This window comes from Dermochelys coriacea, chromosome 9 (assembly GCF_009764565.3).
Source record: "Dermochelys coriacea isolate rDerCor1 chromosome 9, rDerCor1.pri.v4, whole genome shotgun sequence".
In the NCBI taxonomy this organism is placed as follows: Eukaryota; Metazoa; Chordata; order Testudines; family Dermochelyidae; genus Dermochelys; species Dermochelys coriacea.
This window is the reverse complement of record NC_050076.1, coordinates 84,727,336-84,741,119: the sequence shown is the minus strand read 5'-3', so window position 1 is coordinate 84,741,119 and position 13,784 is coordinate 84,727,336. Positions and strand designations below refer to the sequence as shown.

Here is a 13,784-nt window from a genome sequence, read left to right as displayed (position 1 = left end):
CACACACTCTTTTACATCAACACAGCACTAACTTCTTGCATTGATCCAATAGAACAAACAAGACCACATCCCACTTCAAAAAAAAATTCCAGCTGTGATTAAGGAACACTAAATAATCCACCTGTACTTCGGGCCCAAATTAGGAACCATCCCTGGAAAACTGGGACAAGAGGCGAATCCAGTTATACTATGGGAATGCTCTAGCCAATAGATCCTGCTTTCTTGAAACTCCAGTTGTTAATGTTATTGCTGACCCAACTTTATTAGCTACACCTTATTTAATTATCACTCACAAAGAGGGCCTTGGGCAAATTGCTTCTGTGGGAAGATCCTTGTATTCTGCAAAAAAGAAAAGGAGTACTTGTGGCACCTTAGAGACTAACAAATTTATTTGAGCATAAGCTTTCGTGAGCTACAGACTAACACGTCTGCTACTCTGAAACTTGTATTCTGCAGCGCTCTTATGCGGAATGCTGGAAATTCTATGACAGAGCCATTTAAATGGAGGTTTTTATGTAATTAAACATGAAAATGATCAGTAAAATCAGTACTGCAGCTTACGTGTTATTTATCTGGATACTAAATTCTATTTATGCTCCCCCAATATTTTCAGTTTTCCATGTGCCAAAGATTTCTGCATTGAAAACACAGAAGTGCATTGCAAGTTGTCAAGGCGAGGCTGGAGGCTTTGGCACCTGGAAAGGCATGGGAGGCTGCAGTTTGGGCATAATCACATTATATGATACCTATGCCAAAACAATTGGCAGTGAACTAGTTCATGCTGCCATTTAAATGGTCAACTTTACGTTTCAGACTTAACCATTAAGATGAATGGGGCCACTCATCCCTACTATTTCAGACAGCCTGCAAAGTCGTTTTTTCCTAACCATAAAGGCTAGAAACACTTTTTTTACAAAGAAAGATTCAGTTCTAGATTACAGTTCTGCTGCAAGGGGCCAATCAGAGGTGAACTCTGCAGGCTGCATCTATGCTGACAATTTTTAGCAGTTCTCTTACCATAGTCCAGCACCAGTGAAAGCCCTAGTGTAGGAATTTAAACACCATGGTGACATCTAACTATGCTCAGGCACGCACTCGTGATAAAGCAACAGTAGGGAAGAAATATTAAAAATTCGCAATGAAGACAAAGCCCATGTGTGCTTGGCACTTTGCAGACACACAAAGACCCCCGCTTCAAAGACCAAACAATTATACCATAGGAGTCCCTTATCAGTCACTCATTTCACTCAGATTTAGTGAAGAATTTAAAATGATCACATGGGTTGGTTATCAGGAACACAGCAGTACATTTCTGTGCATCAACACACATTTGCCTGCATTATGAAAATAAACTGACAAATGAAATACTCACCACTCTTGATGACTGACTACAATGATTTAGCTACATATTACCCTGTGTGCAGTGACTGCAGCAGTAAGAAGAACATAAGTGAAAGGACGCATCTCTTTTCTGCTTGCGAAAGTAAGTGGAATGTAAGATTCCCTGTGAATGCAACCTGTACACACTTGCCCTGAATTACTGCTTAGCCAAGAAGCTAATTAGCTAACACATCAAGTGGGATAAAAACAGGTTCACCTCCTCCAAGTCCTCCTCAGAAGGGCTGAAGTACAGTTAAGCACATTCAGTTTTAATACTCAATCCTGTACCATCCATACAAATAAAATATAGTCCAATGGCTTTATGAACTCACAAGCTCCATACTTCCAGCCACTTCAAAGTGGAGAATAACAGCATTCCCAAGTAGCCTAATGGCTTTGCTGGATGGTGCTATGGTCTATTTCTTTAGAAATGTAGATATGATCCAGACCCTCCCCCAGGCTGGCAGGAGCAGATACAGTTTGGCTCTCTGTCAAACACACTTTAATAGGCAGCTGAAAAGTTCTGTGGCATCAGAGGTCTTTGCTTGCCCTTGTCGGCTCCAGGAGAATGTTGAGGAGATGCTTAGTGTGAAGGTGACTGTCTTGGACTGTGTCAGAAATTAAGAAGTATCTCTAGAAGTGCTTAGATAAAGAGGGGCCATGAAGCATAACAGATACCTTAGACAGGACTGGGTAAAAGCAGAGACTAGCTCACATTCCGAGTGATTTGCAACAGAGAAAACAAGCTTCCCCTTTCCATACAGCCTGAACAGGGGCCCAATCCTGCAATTGCTTATTCATATGAGTAGCCCTTACAACCTTCAGGCCACCTGGAAATGCAGTTACTGCGCACGTGTGCGCACACAAACACACCCTTTGAAAAAAGAAAAGGAGTACTTGTGGCACCTTAGAGACTAACAAATTTATTAGAGCATAAGCTTTCGTGAGCTACAGCTCACTTCATCGGATGCATTTGGTGGAAAAAACAGAGGAGCTCCTCTGTTTTTTCCACCAAATGCATCCGATGAAGTGAGCTGTAGCTCACGAAAGCTTATGCTCTAATAAATTTGTTAGTCTCTAAGGTGCCACAAGTACTCCTTTTCTTTTTGCGAATACAGACTAACACGGCTGCTACTCTGACACCCTTTGAAGTGGCTGGAAACGTTGGGTTCATGAGGGTGAGGACATAGAGTCATTTAATGAATGATGCAGGTCAGGGTGCCAGAACAGGCATAGGCATAGTTTGCGGGTAGGGGGCCACGTTGCCCCCCCACCCCCAAACTGCAAGCCTTGGGCAGGCACAAACTGTGCAGGCAGGGGCTGCTGTGCTTCATGATGGAGGAGCTGATCAGGTCCCCTGCTGCAAAGCGCGGTCCCTGCCCGCAGCGCCAGCCTCTTTCTGGTGTGGGCCCCTCTCATTGGCCCCACCCCTGCTCCTCTTACCCCCAAGGCCCCACCTCCTGGCCGGGCCAGGCCGCCAGGGATGCTGTGGGGAACCCTGGACCCTCCACCTGTCCTGGGCGGCACACCCCGGGTCCAGGTGGCAGGAAAAAGGGATAGGGGCTGCTCTCAGGCCCCTGGCCCAGGACAGTTGGAGGGTCCCCAAGTTTACCACCACTCAGCTCCAGCTTTTTTTCAGCCTGGCCAAGAGGCAGGGCCTCAGGGGGAAGAGAAGCAGCAGGAAATGGGACAATGGAGAAGGCGGGGCCCCGGGGCAGGGCCTTGTGGCCCCTCCCCCACTTCTACCAAGGTTCCAGCGCTTCTGATGCAGGTTATAACTAACTACTCCAACCCTTTCTAAGGAGGAGAGAGGAGAATATATGGAAGGACTGCCCTTGAGAATAAAGGTTTTAGAGGTGTGCATGCCCTCTGGCTCCAATACCCAGAACCCCAGAGGCATGCATGCACAAGCCCCCAGAGTTCTGATAATATTTTACCATCTGCGTCTGAACAGAGCACAACTGTTCCCAATTAAATTTCAAAGTATAGAGCCTACAAGTAAACGCCATCAAAGCAAATTTTTTGCCTAACATGTGCTTCCCTAGCTTAGATTCAATTATTCCTTTCTCATTTGCTTGTGTTTGCCGACTGTGTCGCAGGTGATCTTGCAGGTGCGGCACCCAGCAGGTGCATGTATTAGTGCCAGCATTACACATCTTCATACCAAAGGGACAGAGTCATCACACGAAAGAAGAAAACTTCCTCCTTTTAGCTAAAACCAAGAAGTAGTGCCACTTAGAACTATGCAAATTACACACATGCTTTTAGCATTAGAGCATCAGGCATTCTATTGCAGCAAAGGGCTCAGGAATCTAGGTAGATCTATCATAGTTCTAGCGACTGATACAACTCTCAAGTACCATGTTGGCAAGAATCGTACAGTGGCTAAATACCCTCCCCACCTGCTCACCATATTGGAAGTGGGTCAGAAGGAAATAAAGTAAAGCTTGGCAAGCCTGAACAGAAAGCACGGAGTGAAAACCTTACTTGCACTGACCTAATAACAGTTGAGTTATATCATCAGTAAGGGGTAAGAGGCTCCTCAGGAGCGTGAAGGAGAGGTGAAAAGACCTCACCCATACTCCAATTCCTGTTCTTCCATCATAAAGAAAGTATCCATTTCTTTACAAGGACCCTATCAAGTAATTTTAGCCCAATATAATTTAGGTTTTTTATTGTAAAAATGAAGCAGGAAATGCTTTACAAAATCCAGTATAAATGGAAATGTATCCTGGGCTTATTTTTAAATATTTCAGTAAAAAGAGGTGTTAAGGGATTTAAAGATTCTCCCGCAGTACTAGAAACTCGTACTCAACACTGTTGATCAAATGGGTAAGGGGCATTGTTCCTGATATCTTGGTCAAATTGCAAGATCTACTGACTTTGGTGTGTGCTCTTACACAGCTGCTGCAATATACTCCAGAGGAAACTATTGTTTAGCAAGAGACATAGTAATTCCTGCACATCTAGGGTGAAATCCTGACTCCATTGAAGTCAATGGGAATTTTACTGTTGACTTGCATAGGACCAGGATTCGACCATAGATGTTTGCATGATATAACTAGATCAGTTTTGAATAGACTTAGTTACACTACAAAGTGCAAGTTTTCTAATACAGACCAGGCCTTACATCGCATTAAGGTCATTGGTGAATTTTATCAATATATATTAGGCCAAATTCATTCTTGCTGAACTTCATTGACTTCAACAACTCTTGAGTTTTTTTAGAGCAGTCTTGTGAATTGTCAAACCCAAACAGCCTTTTGAATTCAACATTTAGTTTTGTTTTTACAGACACTTGACTCCTTACTGCTGCCAGTACTCAGGCAGTGCTGGGCTTCTGTCGTCAGCAGCCCCATCCCACAAATATCCCAAGTATGCGTCGGCTGCATTTTCATTTCATTGTGTGGTTTCTCCATTCCTTTGCTGATTTAGTCCAGGCCTCTCTTTTGCATTCTCAGATAATGAAAACCATGTGAGGTTAAAATAAAATCTTCAAACACATAAATCAGTTTCATCTGCATTATCAAGACTGAGAAAAATGTTTAGGGTGGTTCATTTGTCCCTATAAATAGGATCAAAATGTTAAGCTGTGCTTTAGATAAAAAGGTTGGAATCAACTTCTACATTTTAAAAAGCAGAATTAATTCCCACAGCATAAGACAAAGTGACCATGGAAATGCATTACTTAGCCAGAGATTTATGTTACAGGTTATTCTTAGGTAGTTTTTCTTGATATGTCAGTTAAGATAATTCAGTTAGTGCAGATCTCTAATATTAATAAAAACTCGCAGTGGATAAGGGGAAAAAAAAAAACTTTACCATGGCCTGATGTTAGCATAGAATTAATTCCCTGGATTTTGCCCATATATCACAGCTCTAGCCTTGTTTAGGGCCAGATTCTAAAAGCCCTTTTCATGCTGAGAGGCACTTTAATTCCACAAACAGTCATACTGAAGTGAAATGGCTACTGGCAGAGTGTGGGTATCAGAATCTGGCCCTTCATTTTTTCAGGTGTTTATTTGTAGAAAGAAGCCAAGTAAATACATATTTTCTATGTAATGGCTAAATATTGATAACTTTTTAATTATTCATGAGCCTCACAGACCATAAATACCTCCTTCTGAGAAACTATGACCCAATCCTCCTCCTGAGGGACTATAACCAGGCTCGGCTGTGGTAGTACTGAGACAAACCTAGGTCACAGACAGGCCTGTTATGTGGTACCAGTGGTATGAGGTGAACTGCAAAGTTTTTGTTTGTTTGTTTGTTTTAAATTAATGGAAATCTGGCTCAAGATCCTGTTTAATCAATGTTTAAAAAGTCAGAGCAGTATAAAACTGACATCCATTATTCTTTCATCATAATGATGTGTGATTTGCATTTTAAGTACTTTATGAATATTAAGTCTCAAAACCCCAGGGAAAGGGAATATTATTGTACCCATTTTACAGATTGGTAAACTGCAGTACTGAGTTAGGGCTGATCTACTCTTAAATATTTTGCCAGCATAGCTGTGCCAGTTAGGGGAGTGATTTTTTTTTTTCAACAATATATATCTATGCCGGCAAAAGCCCTAGAGAGGATGCAGTTATACCAGCAAAAACTTGCTTTTGCTTGTATATTTATTTTGCTCAGGGAACTGGTATAAGCAGTGTTAGCAAAAGGATTTGTTTGTTGGTATAGGCTGCATCTACACTAGAAGGTTTTGCCAGTATAGTTATATCAACAAACCTTTTAAACATAGATCTGGCCTAGGTGACTTTGCTCAAGGACACAGGAAATCAGAGATCTTGTTTACACACAAAACTTTGCACCAGTTTAATTAGAATTGGTTATTAAAATCAATTCAGTATAAACAGTGCAAATACTGATGAAGGGACTATTAAATCAAATTACACCTGGTTTATATCCATTTACTTAAGGTCCATAATTTACCAACACAACTTAAAGCAAGAGTTAAACTGATTTAAGTGTCTTCATATTAAGGGCTTGCACCAGTTTGACTAGATAGATTTTTAAATCAATTTAGTTAAATCAGTGTACTTGTCTAGTATAAGCAACGTCCTAGTTTTATGTTCTAACCATTATTGGTGTATTATATGCATTAACAGTGGATGCAGGGAAAACAACCAAAAAATAATCCAAGCTCCCCATGATTTTCACATATTTTGTTCTAAAATATAATTGTGATTTAAGCTTATATGCATATGTCATTAATGATTCAGAATCTCAGACAGTATTAAACAGCTTCTTCTGTTTTTTAACCAGAAGTTTGCTATTCAGAGATAAATTAGACAAGAGTGATCCTGGGAACTAGAAGTTTAAAAAAAAAAAAAAAGGTTACAGAGATCTGAATGGCCCTGCTTATATCTGAGCATCATTCTGCAGGACACCGAATGCAGAAGAACTCTTTGGACCATTAAGGAAAACACGTGAAGATTTGGCTGTTATAAAAAGGGAGAGGACACTTATGTTTTCATCACCAAACTGGCGATACATGACTTGCTCACCACAACATGACATGCTAGATTACAGGTGGCTAACTAGCATCGACTTCCTGCACTACATCACTGTGCAAGACTCCAGCACATAGGCCTTGCCCACTTAAAACCATCACAACACCCCATTTAATACTCGATTTTAGAAACAAACTTCAAGGTAGTCTATATTTCTCCACTGCTCAGGGAAAGGGTTGTTTGCTTATTTATTTATTTTTAAAATATATAAGTCATTAACTCTACCAGATCAGATCCACTCATTCATTCTTCATTCTCTGATCTCTCACTTAAGTCAACTGTTTGGTTCACACTTTAATGGCCATCAATATACACAACACATTTACACAGGTAAGATTTAATAAGTTATTATTTAGAAAATACATCTGGGTGTCTAAGTAAAGAAAAATTACAACAGCTTTGCAAAACTCCACTTGCTTGGAGGGGTTTAACAGACAAGAAAAGTAAATATTATTCTGCAGACAAACTTTAATTGGTCTTATGATTCTTTTGCTTTATTGTTTCCTGTCATCCCATGGGCGGGGGTTGGGAGATCTTTGCCTGAGCTGTTAAAAGTTTCATGACAGTTTTGCAAGGCTGAGTTACATGCACTATTACAGAAATATTATGGATTTATGGTGTCTTCTGATACACTTAACTGCAACATTTTCATACAGACAAACTGTCAATCTAAGTGGTAAATCCAGTCGAGAGATACTTGAAGCATGAACCAAATATTTTTACAAGAACTGAAGCTATCTCCATGGCACTGGGCCTGCAATAGATTCACTCTATGTAGCTGGCTGGCACTGCATTCCAAAGCAGCTTTGGGATGCTCTCCCTTTTACTCTGAATAGGAATTTAACAAATTAGTGAATCATGCCGCCAATCTGGATTCGTAAGAAAGCTATTTGCTTCCTCTCTCATAAAAGACAATGATCTAAAGCAGCAGTTCTCAAACTGTGGGTCGTGACCCCATTTTAATGGGATCACCAGGGCTGGCTTAGACTTGCTGAGACCCAGGGCTGAAGCCCAAGTCCCACCGCCCGGGGCCGAAGCTAAAGCCTTGGGCTTCAGCTTTGGCCCCTCTATCCAGAGCAGTGGGTCTTGTGCTTTGCCACACCCTCCAGGGCAGTGGGGCTTGGGCAGGCTCAGGCTTCTGTCCCCCCTCCAGGGTCATGCAGTAATTTTTCTTCTCAGAAGTGGGTTGCGGTGCAATGAAGTTTGAAAACCCCTGATCTAAAGCAAAGGAGCCAAATTAGCAATCAACATTACCCAAAAGAGCCACAGTAGTGTGAATTCATTGTTTCATTTACTAGATATATTATTCTCACAGCAAAACGACTGACCAGTATTATTATTTTATCAACTACAATTGGTCAATAACAAAGTAAAAGCATCCTGATTGGTTAATAATTAAATCACAGTGTTTTAATATCATGTGCTGCAAAGAGCCACAGGAGACAAATTAAAGAGCCACTTGTGGCTCCCCAGGCTCAATCTGAGTATCACTGATCTAAAGACAGTTTTCAGCTAATTAAATGAATATTGGTGGGGAGGGGGAAGAGGGGAATTCAGCACCTTGTGGAGAAGCTCAACCCCAAAAGTGATAATGCCCTATTGCGGGGAAAGCAAGTAAGAGAGACAGATGAAAGTCCACCCGAGAAAATAACCACAAATTGGACCAAAGAAGACACAAAAAATTCTTGGTAACACGAAACTTGCCAATTTGCAGAAGCATCGTGGCCCAGATTTAACACAATGGCATAGATGCTGGAACTAGGGGTGCTACTGCACCCCCTATCTTGAAGAGGTTTTCATTACATATAGGGTTTACAGTTTGGTTCAATGGCTCTCGGCATCCCCACTATACAAGTTGTTCCAGCAACCCTGCACAATGGATTGAATTGTTTTGGCAAATCCCCTACTGCTTAATGGCACTTCATACCTACAGCAATGGGCAGTTTGGAACACTTATCTGAACAGCCAAGAAAGTCAGATCCTCATTATATTCCAACTGGCTACAAGGAGAGAGAGAGCCTTTTACATTATTGCCAGTCATTAAGCATGGCTGTTCTTACAATATTACAAACACTTGGTCTCCATGGAAGGGGCATACCTAGCAGCAAACACTAGCAACAGAGAACATTCCACTCCTGCCCACAATAAGAGAAAAACTCTGTAAAACTATTACCCTTAGAAAATCTTCCAAGAGACTTCCCCAATCAATGAATATCTACCGTTAGCACCAAAAGCCTATGAAAACAGGATGTACCATTAAAGTTCGGGAGCGGTGGGAGTGTCAAAAGAGGGTCTCCTGCTTATTTTTAAATTATTATTTAAAGAGGGAACATAATCCAAGAGTGGGAACAGTCTAACAAGCCTAGAACCTTATGCCAAGAGCAAGGATGTGCTTTTCTTTTATAAATTTACACATGGCCCAACGCCAAACAGCATTTTGCTCCAGATCCAAATCCCTATGTTCATGGGTGATCAGACTCAGGCTTTTTGATTTAAACCAAATTCTAATGCAAAATCTTAACACTGAGGAATAGTTGTACTTTCACTGGGGTAAAATCAATGGCCCCTTTAAAAGCCATCAATGTAACAGAATGAAGAATCAAGAGCCAGCAGTGTGCCCTAAAAAGGTATCAACAGGCAGGTACACTCATCGCTAAACAATATTTTTACATTAGCAGACAAAAGGTAATTTCCCATTGGACTGTCAACTTCAGTTGATTATTGGGAGTAAAGTAGCATCACTATTTTTTAAGATATCAGTGCCCTGAATCAATGTCAAATATTTCCCAATGTTAAAAAAAAAAAAAATGGAAGCCTCATTGAGGAGTAGAAGTTTTACATATTTATTATTATGTTGTGAAATGTGAAAGTTCTACTTTATTATTTATTTTGAGCTAGGCACTGTACAAACACAGATCACAGTGACCCATTAAGATATTCCCATTGAGAAACTCATCATTTCTAGACCGGCTTAGCAGAGAGAAAAAAAATGGGATGTGAAAATTTGCAATCCAAAAATCATCAATTTCACTACCATTGTAAGGAATGCTTGGCAGTGAAACACTGCAGCCCTACTATTAAGTACGAAATGAAAACGGTCAGTCAGTTTATATGGAAGGTGGGGGATGGGGAGGAGGAAAAACATTTAATTCTCTGTACTCCCACTCAGTCTTAATATTCTTTTACAAAGCGAATGGCTTGCGTTAGTCAGGGTACATCTGAAAGTACATAATTCAAGCCTTCATTTACAATCATAAATCTTCTTTATTCTGGAAAGATCCCTACCAGGTGGCAATGAGTGCATAAATTGTTAAAGCCAACATTAAGTCCTTGTGCATCGTAAGTCATTTTGCATTTAAAAACATTAGTGCCCTTGAATATTACTGTAGATGGCATATATACCACCATGGGAACTCCATGGAAATTCACCAATGTACCATAGAAGTATTGCCATATAACCCACTTCAGCATAAAGAAGCTGTAAAAAGACAATTCTCCAAAGGCACTTTCACTATATAGTATCTTTGGAAGTTGGTGGGGCAGAGATAAAAGTACTTACCAACTCTTTCCATATGGATCAAACATTCATGCTATAGCCTCTCCAGTCTAGTAACCTATGGAATGTGATCCTCTGACCTTAAGTACTTCCAAATCAGCTGCCCTTTTAAGTATACTATATTCTTGTGAGATTTTATACATTCAAATCAAAAGTAAGAGTATGGTCTGGTGGCTCAGGTATCACAATCTACACTACATGTGGACCACAGATTCAATTCACAGTCACTAGACTACCAGGCTGGCAACGGGCAATATTCTTTGCTCCATTTCCATGAGCAGAAAGAGCCAACAATGACACTTCCCACTTTGGAAATGCGGAAGCAGCCCCTGCTCTATAGCATGCTTCCTGACTCAGGGTTCTGGGGGTAGGGAGCCTTGGTCACCAGAATAAATATGAGGTGGCAGAAATGGAGAACAGCAGCAGTCACACTTTGCAGTGTGCTTCCCTCTGCACCCCACAAATCTGCAACTGAATTTCCAGTCAGGCATCGATGCTGCTTCCTTGAAAAGCCGGGTCTGCTAACGTGAAGGTACATTGTCACAGGGTAGCTAAGCAAAGACACAAGGCCTCTGCAGATCTTAGGAGATCCACCGATTTAGAGGACATTGACAATTGCCCGTTCCATGGTGGTGGAATAGGAGGCTTTTCCCACTCCCCTTCCACACCCCACCCCTCCAGAAAGAAAAGGACATTGTGAAGGAAATGATGTTGCAAGCCAAAACTTGGAATTTCCTGCATTATCCTCAGGGAAAACCCACACAGTGGGGAAGAACCTGGCACTGAGACAGGGTATGCCTCAGAAGCAGCCAGACCTGTCTTACGGAGACACATCACATTTCAACATGGAACAAGAACGCTCCATGGATAAGAGCACTCCTGGTATAGTCCGGGTAGAATCTCACAGAGGCTTCTGTGGCCATGCACAGAGTTTTGGAAGAAGTGAAGGTGGGTGTAGTGGAGAGGGAGAAGAAAAATTAAAAGCACGTGAAACGTTCTCACAGACAAACCACAGTATATGTGCACTGTGGATTAACACTAACCCACTAAAGAAAACAGCCTGCCACAAAAGGTATGTTGCCCTGCTAGGAGACTGGGCCTTCATCAGGTCATTCTCTGCACATGGCCATACAGAACTGCTCATCTTAGAAGGAAACTTCCGAGAGGCACAGCTCCCAACTACCTATAGGTTCAGTACAGAGCCAAATTCACCAACCATGCTCACTAAATAATACATGGTTATACACTCGTACACACGCACTCTGTGCATTGGTGACCGACATTTTTATATTTGATAAGCACAACAGAGAATAAAACAAACACTTCATTTATAACTAGAGCTTCAATGCAGCAGGAAGAAATCTTGATACGGTATGGAAGCCAAGATTTTACACACACACACACACACACACACACACACACACACAGAGCCCTGGGTATTTCTCTGTAAAATCAGAAAAGCAGAAAATCTTGAAGTGTAGATTCAGACTTTAACTTTTTCCACAGTAGTGGAAGAAAACGAGAAACACCGCTGCCGTGAACGAGAGCGGTATGCAAGCTCACTTAAGCCAGCCTTGCAAAGTTCTACTTGCCCAGTCACCCAGGGCAAGCAAAATGTCATTGGTGCACTTTTAACGACAATTTTCCAAGGCTAAGCTTAAATATTTGCAGGAGGTGACGGGTCAAATAATGACCCCAGGTTCTCACACACCACAGTGATGGGCAAAGAAACTAACCAGAAAAGAGGAGAGTAAATCTAACGCCTAGGTTTATGCTATGACAAATAATGCGGGCTCCACTGTGCAATAAACACTTCTCTTACCTACTTTAGAGCTGGAGACAAAAGGATTTTCTTTTTTTTTTTTCCAAACTGATCAGACTCTTGTAACTCTTTGGGTCAGCTACACAAAGGACGCCTTGCTGCCAACAGAATTTTCACTTTGTGCTCTTTTTACCCCAGGAAGTAAAGGGCAAAACACTGGATACAGGAGGAAAGGTAGCTGCAGTACACGATTCAACAGGCTGGCTTCACAGACAGAGGCAGAGATGTTGCACTTCAGGGAGCTTTCACTGCAAATCCTTCCTTCATTCTCAGTGTCGATAAAGCAGGCGGGAGGAGGGTAGACCTTTTTTAAATTGCAAAAATAATAGTTTGCTGGGGGTGGGGGGGGGGATTCTGTGGGCCGAATTTATGGCTCGACTTTTTTTTAATACAAGTAATCAGGATCGATGCCTAAAAAAATCCAACTGCAGTCCGATCAGAGGTGCCTGGTTTCCCTGGAAGAAAGAATGTGGCTTATTTAAGAATGGCAAAAAGGAGAACAGAACTTCAAACGTTTCCTCCGTCCCAGTGCAATTTGCTAAGTACAAATTCTGCTTGTCAAGCCCAGAACTGCACAGGAAACTCCAGTCCCCGTCTGCCCAGGGAGGGAAAAGCGGCCATCCAACCACTGCATTCCGGCCTCGGAGGAAAGTTACTGATCTCAATGAATTGCTTTCACACACGAAGTATTTCTTTTTTTAAAATGTGCCTTCTGCACAATCAGGTTCCTGAGCTCCACAGACCTCAGGGACTGAACTCCCATTAATGGGAAAACATGGCTGGGGAGGAGAATATCCTGCAAAGAGAGATCAAGCCCAAGAAAAGCAGCTTCTCTCTTCCCTTTTCCTTCTTCCGACTCTCCCTCGGTCTCTCCCCCAGCCTGGATTCCCGCTGGGACTGTGCGAGTATAGTATGAGAAGAATGCAGGAAGCACACCTCCTCCACCTCCCCCTAGCAGCAGCCTTCCCAAGCCACACGGCAGCCCTGCTGCTGGAGCCTCATCATCCAGACACCCAAAAGGAAATTCCCTCCGAAAGTTTAGCTGAACAGAGTCCAGACTGGAAAGAGCAACTTCAGCATGTTGTAGAACTGCGGGAGGAGCCAGGAGAGACGGAAAGCCTTGCCAGCCACTCTTTTTATGTCTATTGGACAGCTCCATCTTCGGTGCAGTTTTCTGTTGGCTGACTGGCTTGTCAATCATGCCACACACGTTTAAAAAAAAAAAAAATACAACCCCAAGACAAGCTTCTATTGTATTCTTGCTGGAGCAGCAGGGAGATTTAAGTCTGAACCTCTCGTCTCAGGAGAGCTGTACCGAGGACTCAGTGCCCCTGCAGGAAATACTGTAAGGAAAATGACATCCAGTGAAGAACTACAGCCCCCTGAAGAAGCTAAAAACCTGTTTTAATCTTGAGGAGGAAAGGGGAAAAAACAGAACCAAGCATCTCTCCTGAATTCCTTAAAATACCTTTCAACAAATTGGAAGCGCTGGTCGCACCAGGGATCG

General features: G+C 42.0%; 1 protein-coding gene across 7 annotated transcripts in view; it reads right to left on the bottom strand.

The window, feature by feature from the left end:
* Window positions 1-13,784, bottom strand: part of AMOT (angiomotin) — an 85,791-nt gene that overhangs the window by 50,341 nt on the left and 21,666 nt on the right. For 2 of the 7 annotated variants that reach the window (XM_043492137.1, XM_043492138.1), the window contains exon 2: window positions 12,278-12,732. The exons of 2 other annotated variants lie outside the window; for them this stretch is intronic. The gene's annotated coding sequence lies outside the window, so the exon portion shown is untranslated. Of the gene's footprint in view, window positions 1-12,268; window positions 13,588-13,784 lie in introns of those variants that run through there. 3 more of the 7 variants (XM_038416850.2, XM_043492140.1, XM_038416849.2) reach the window with 3 other exon arrangements.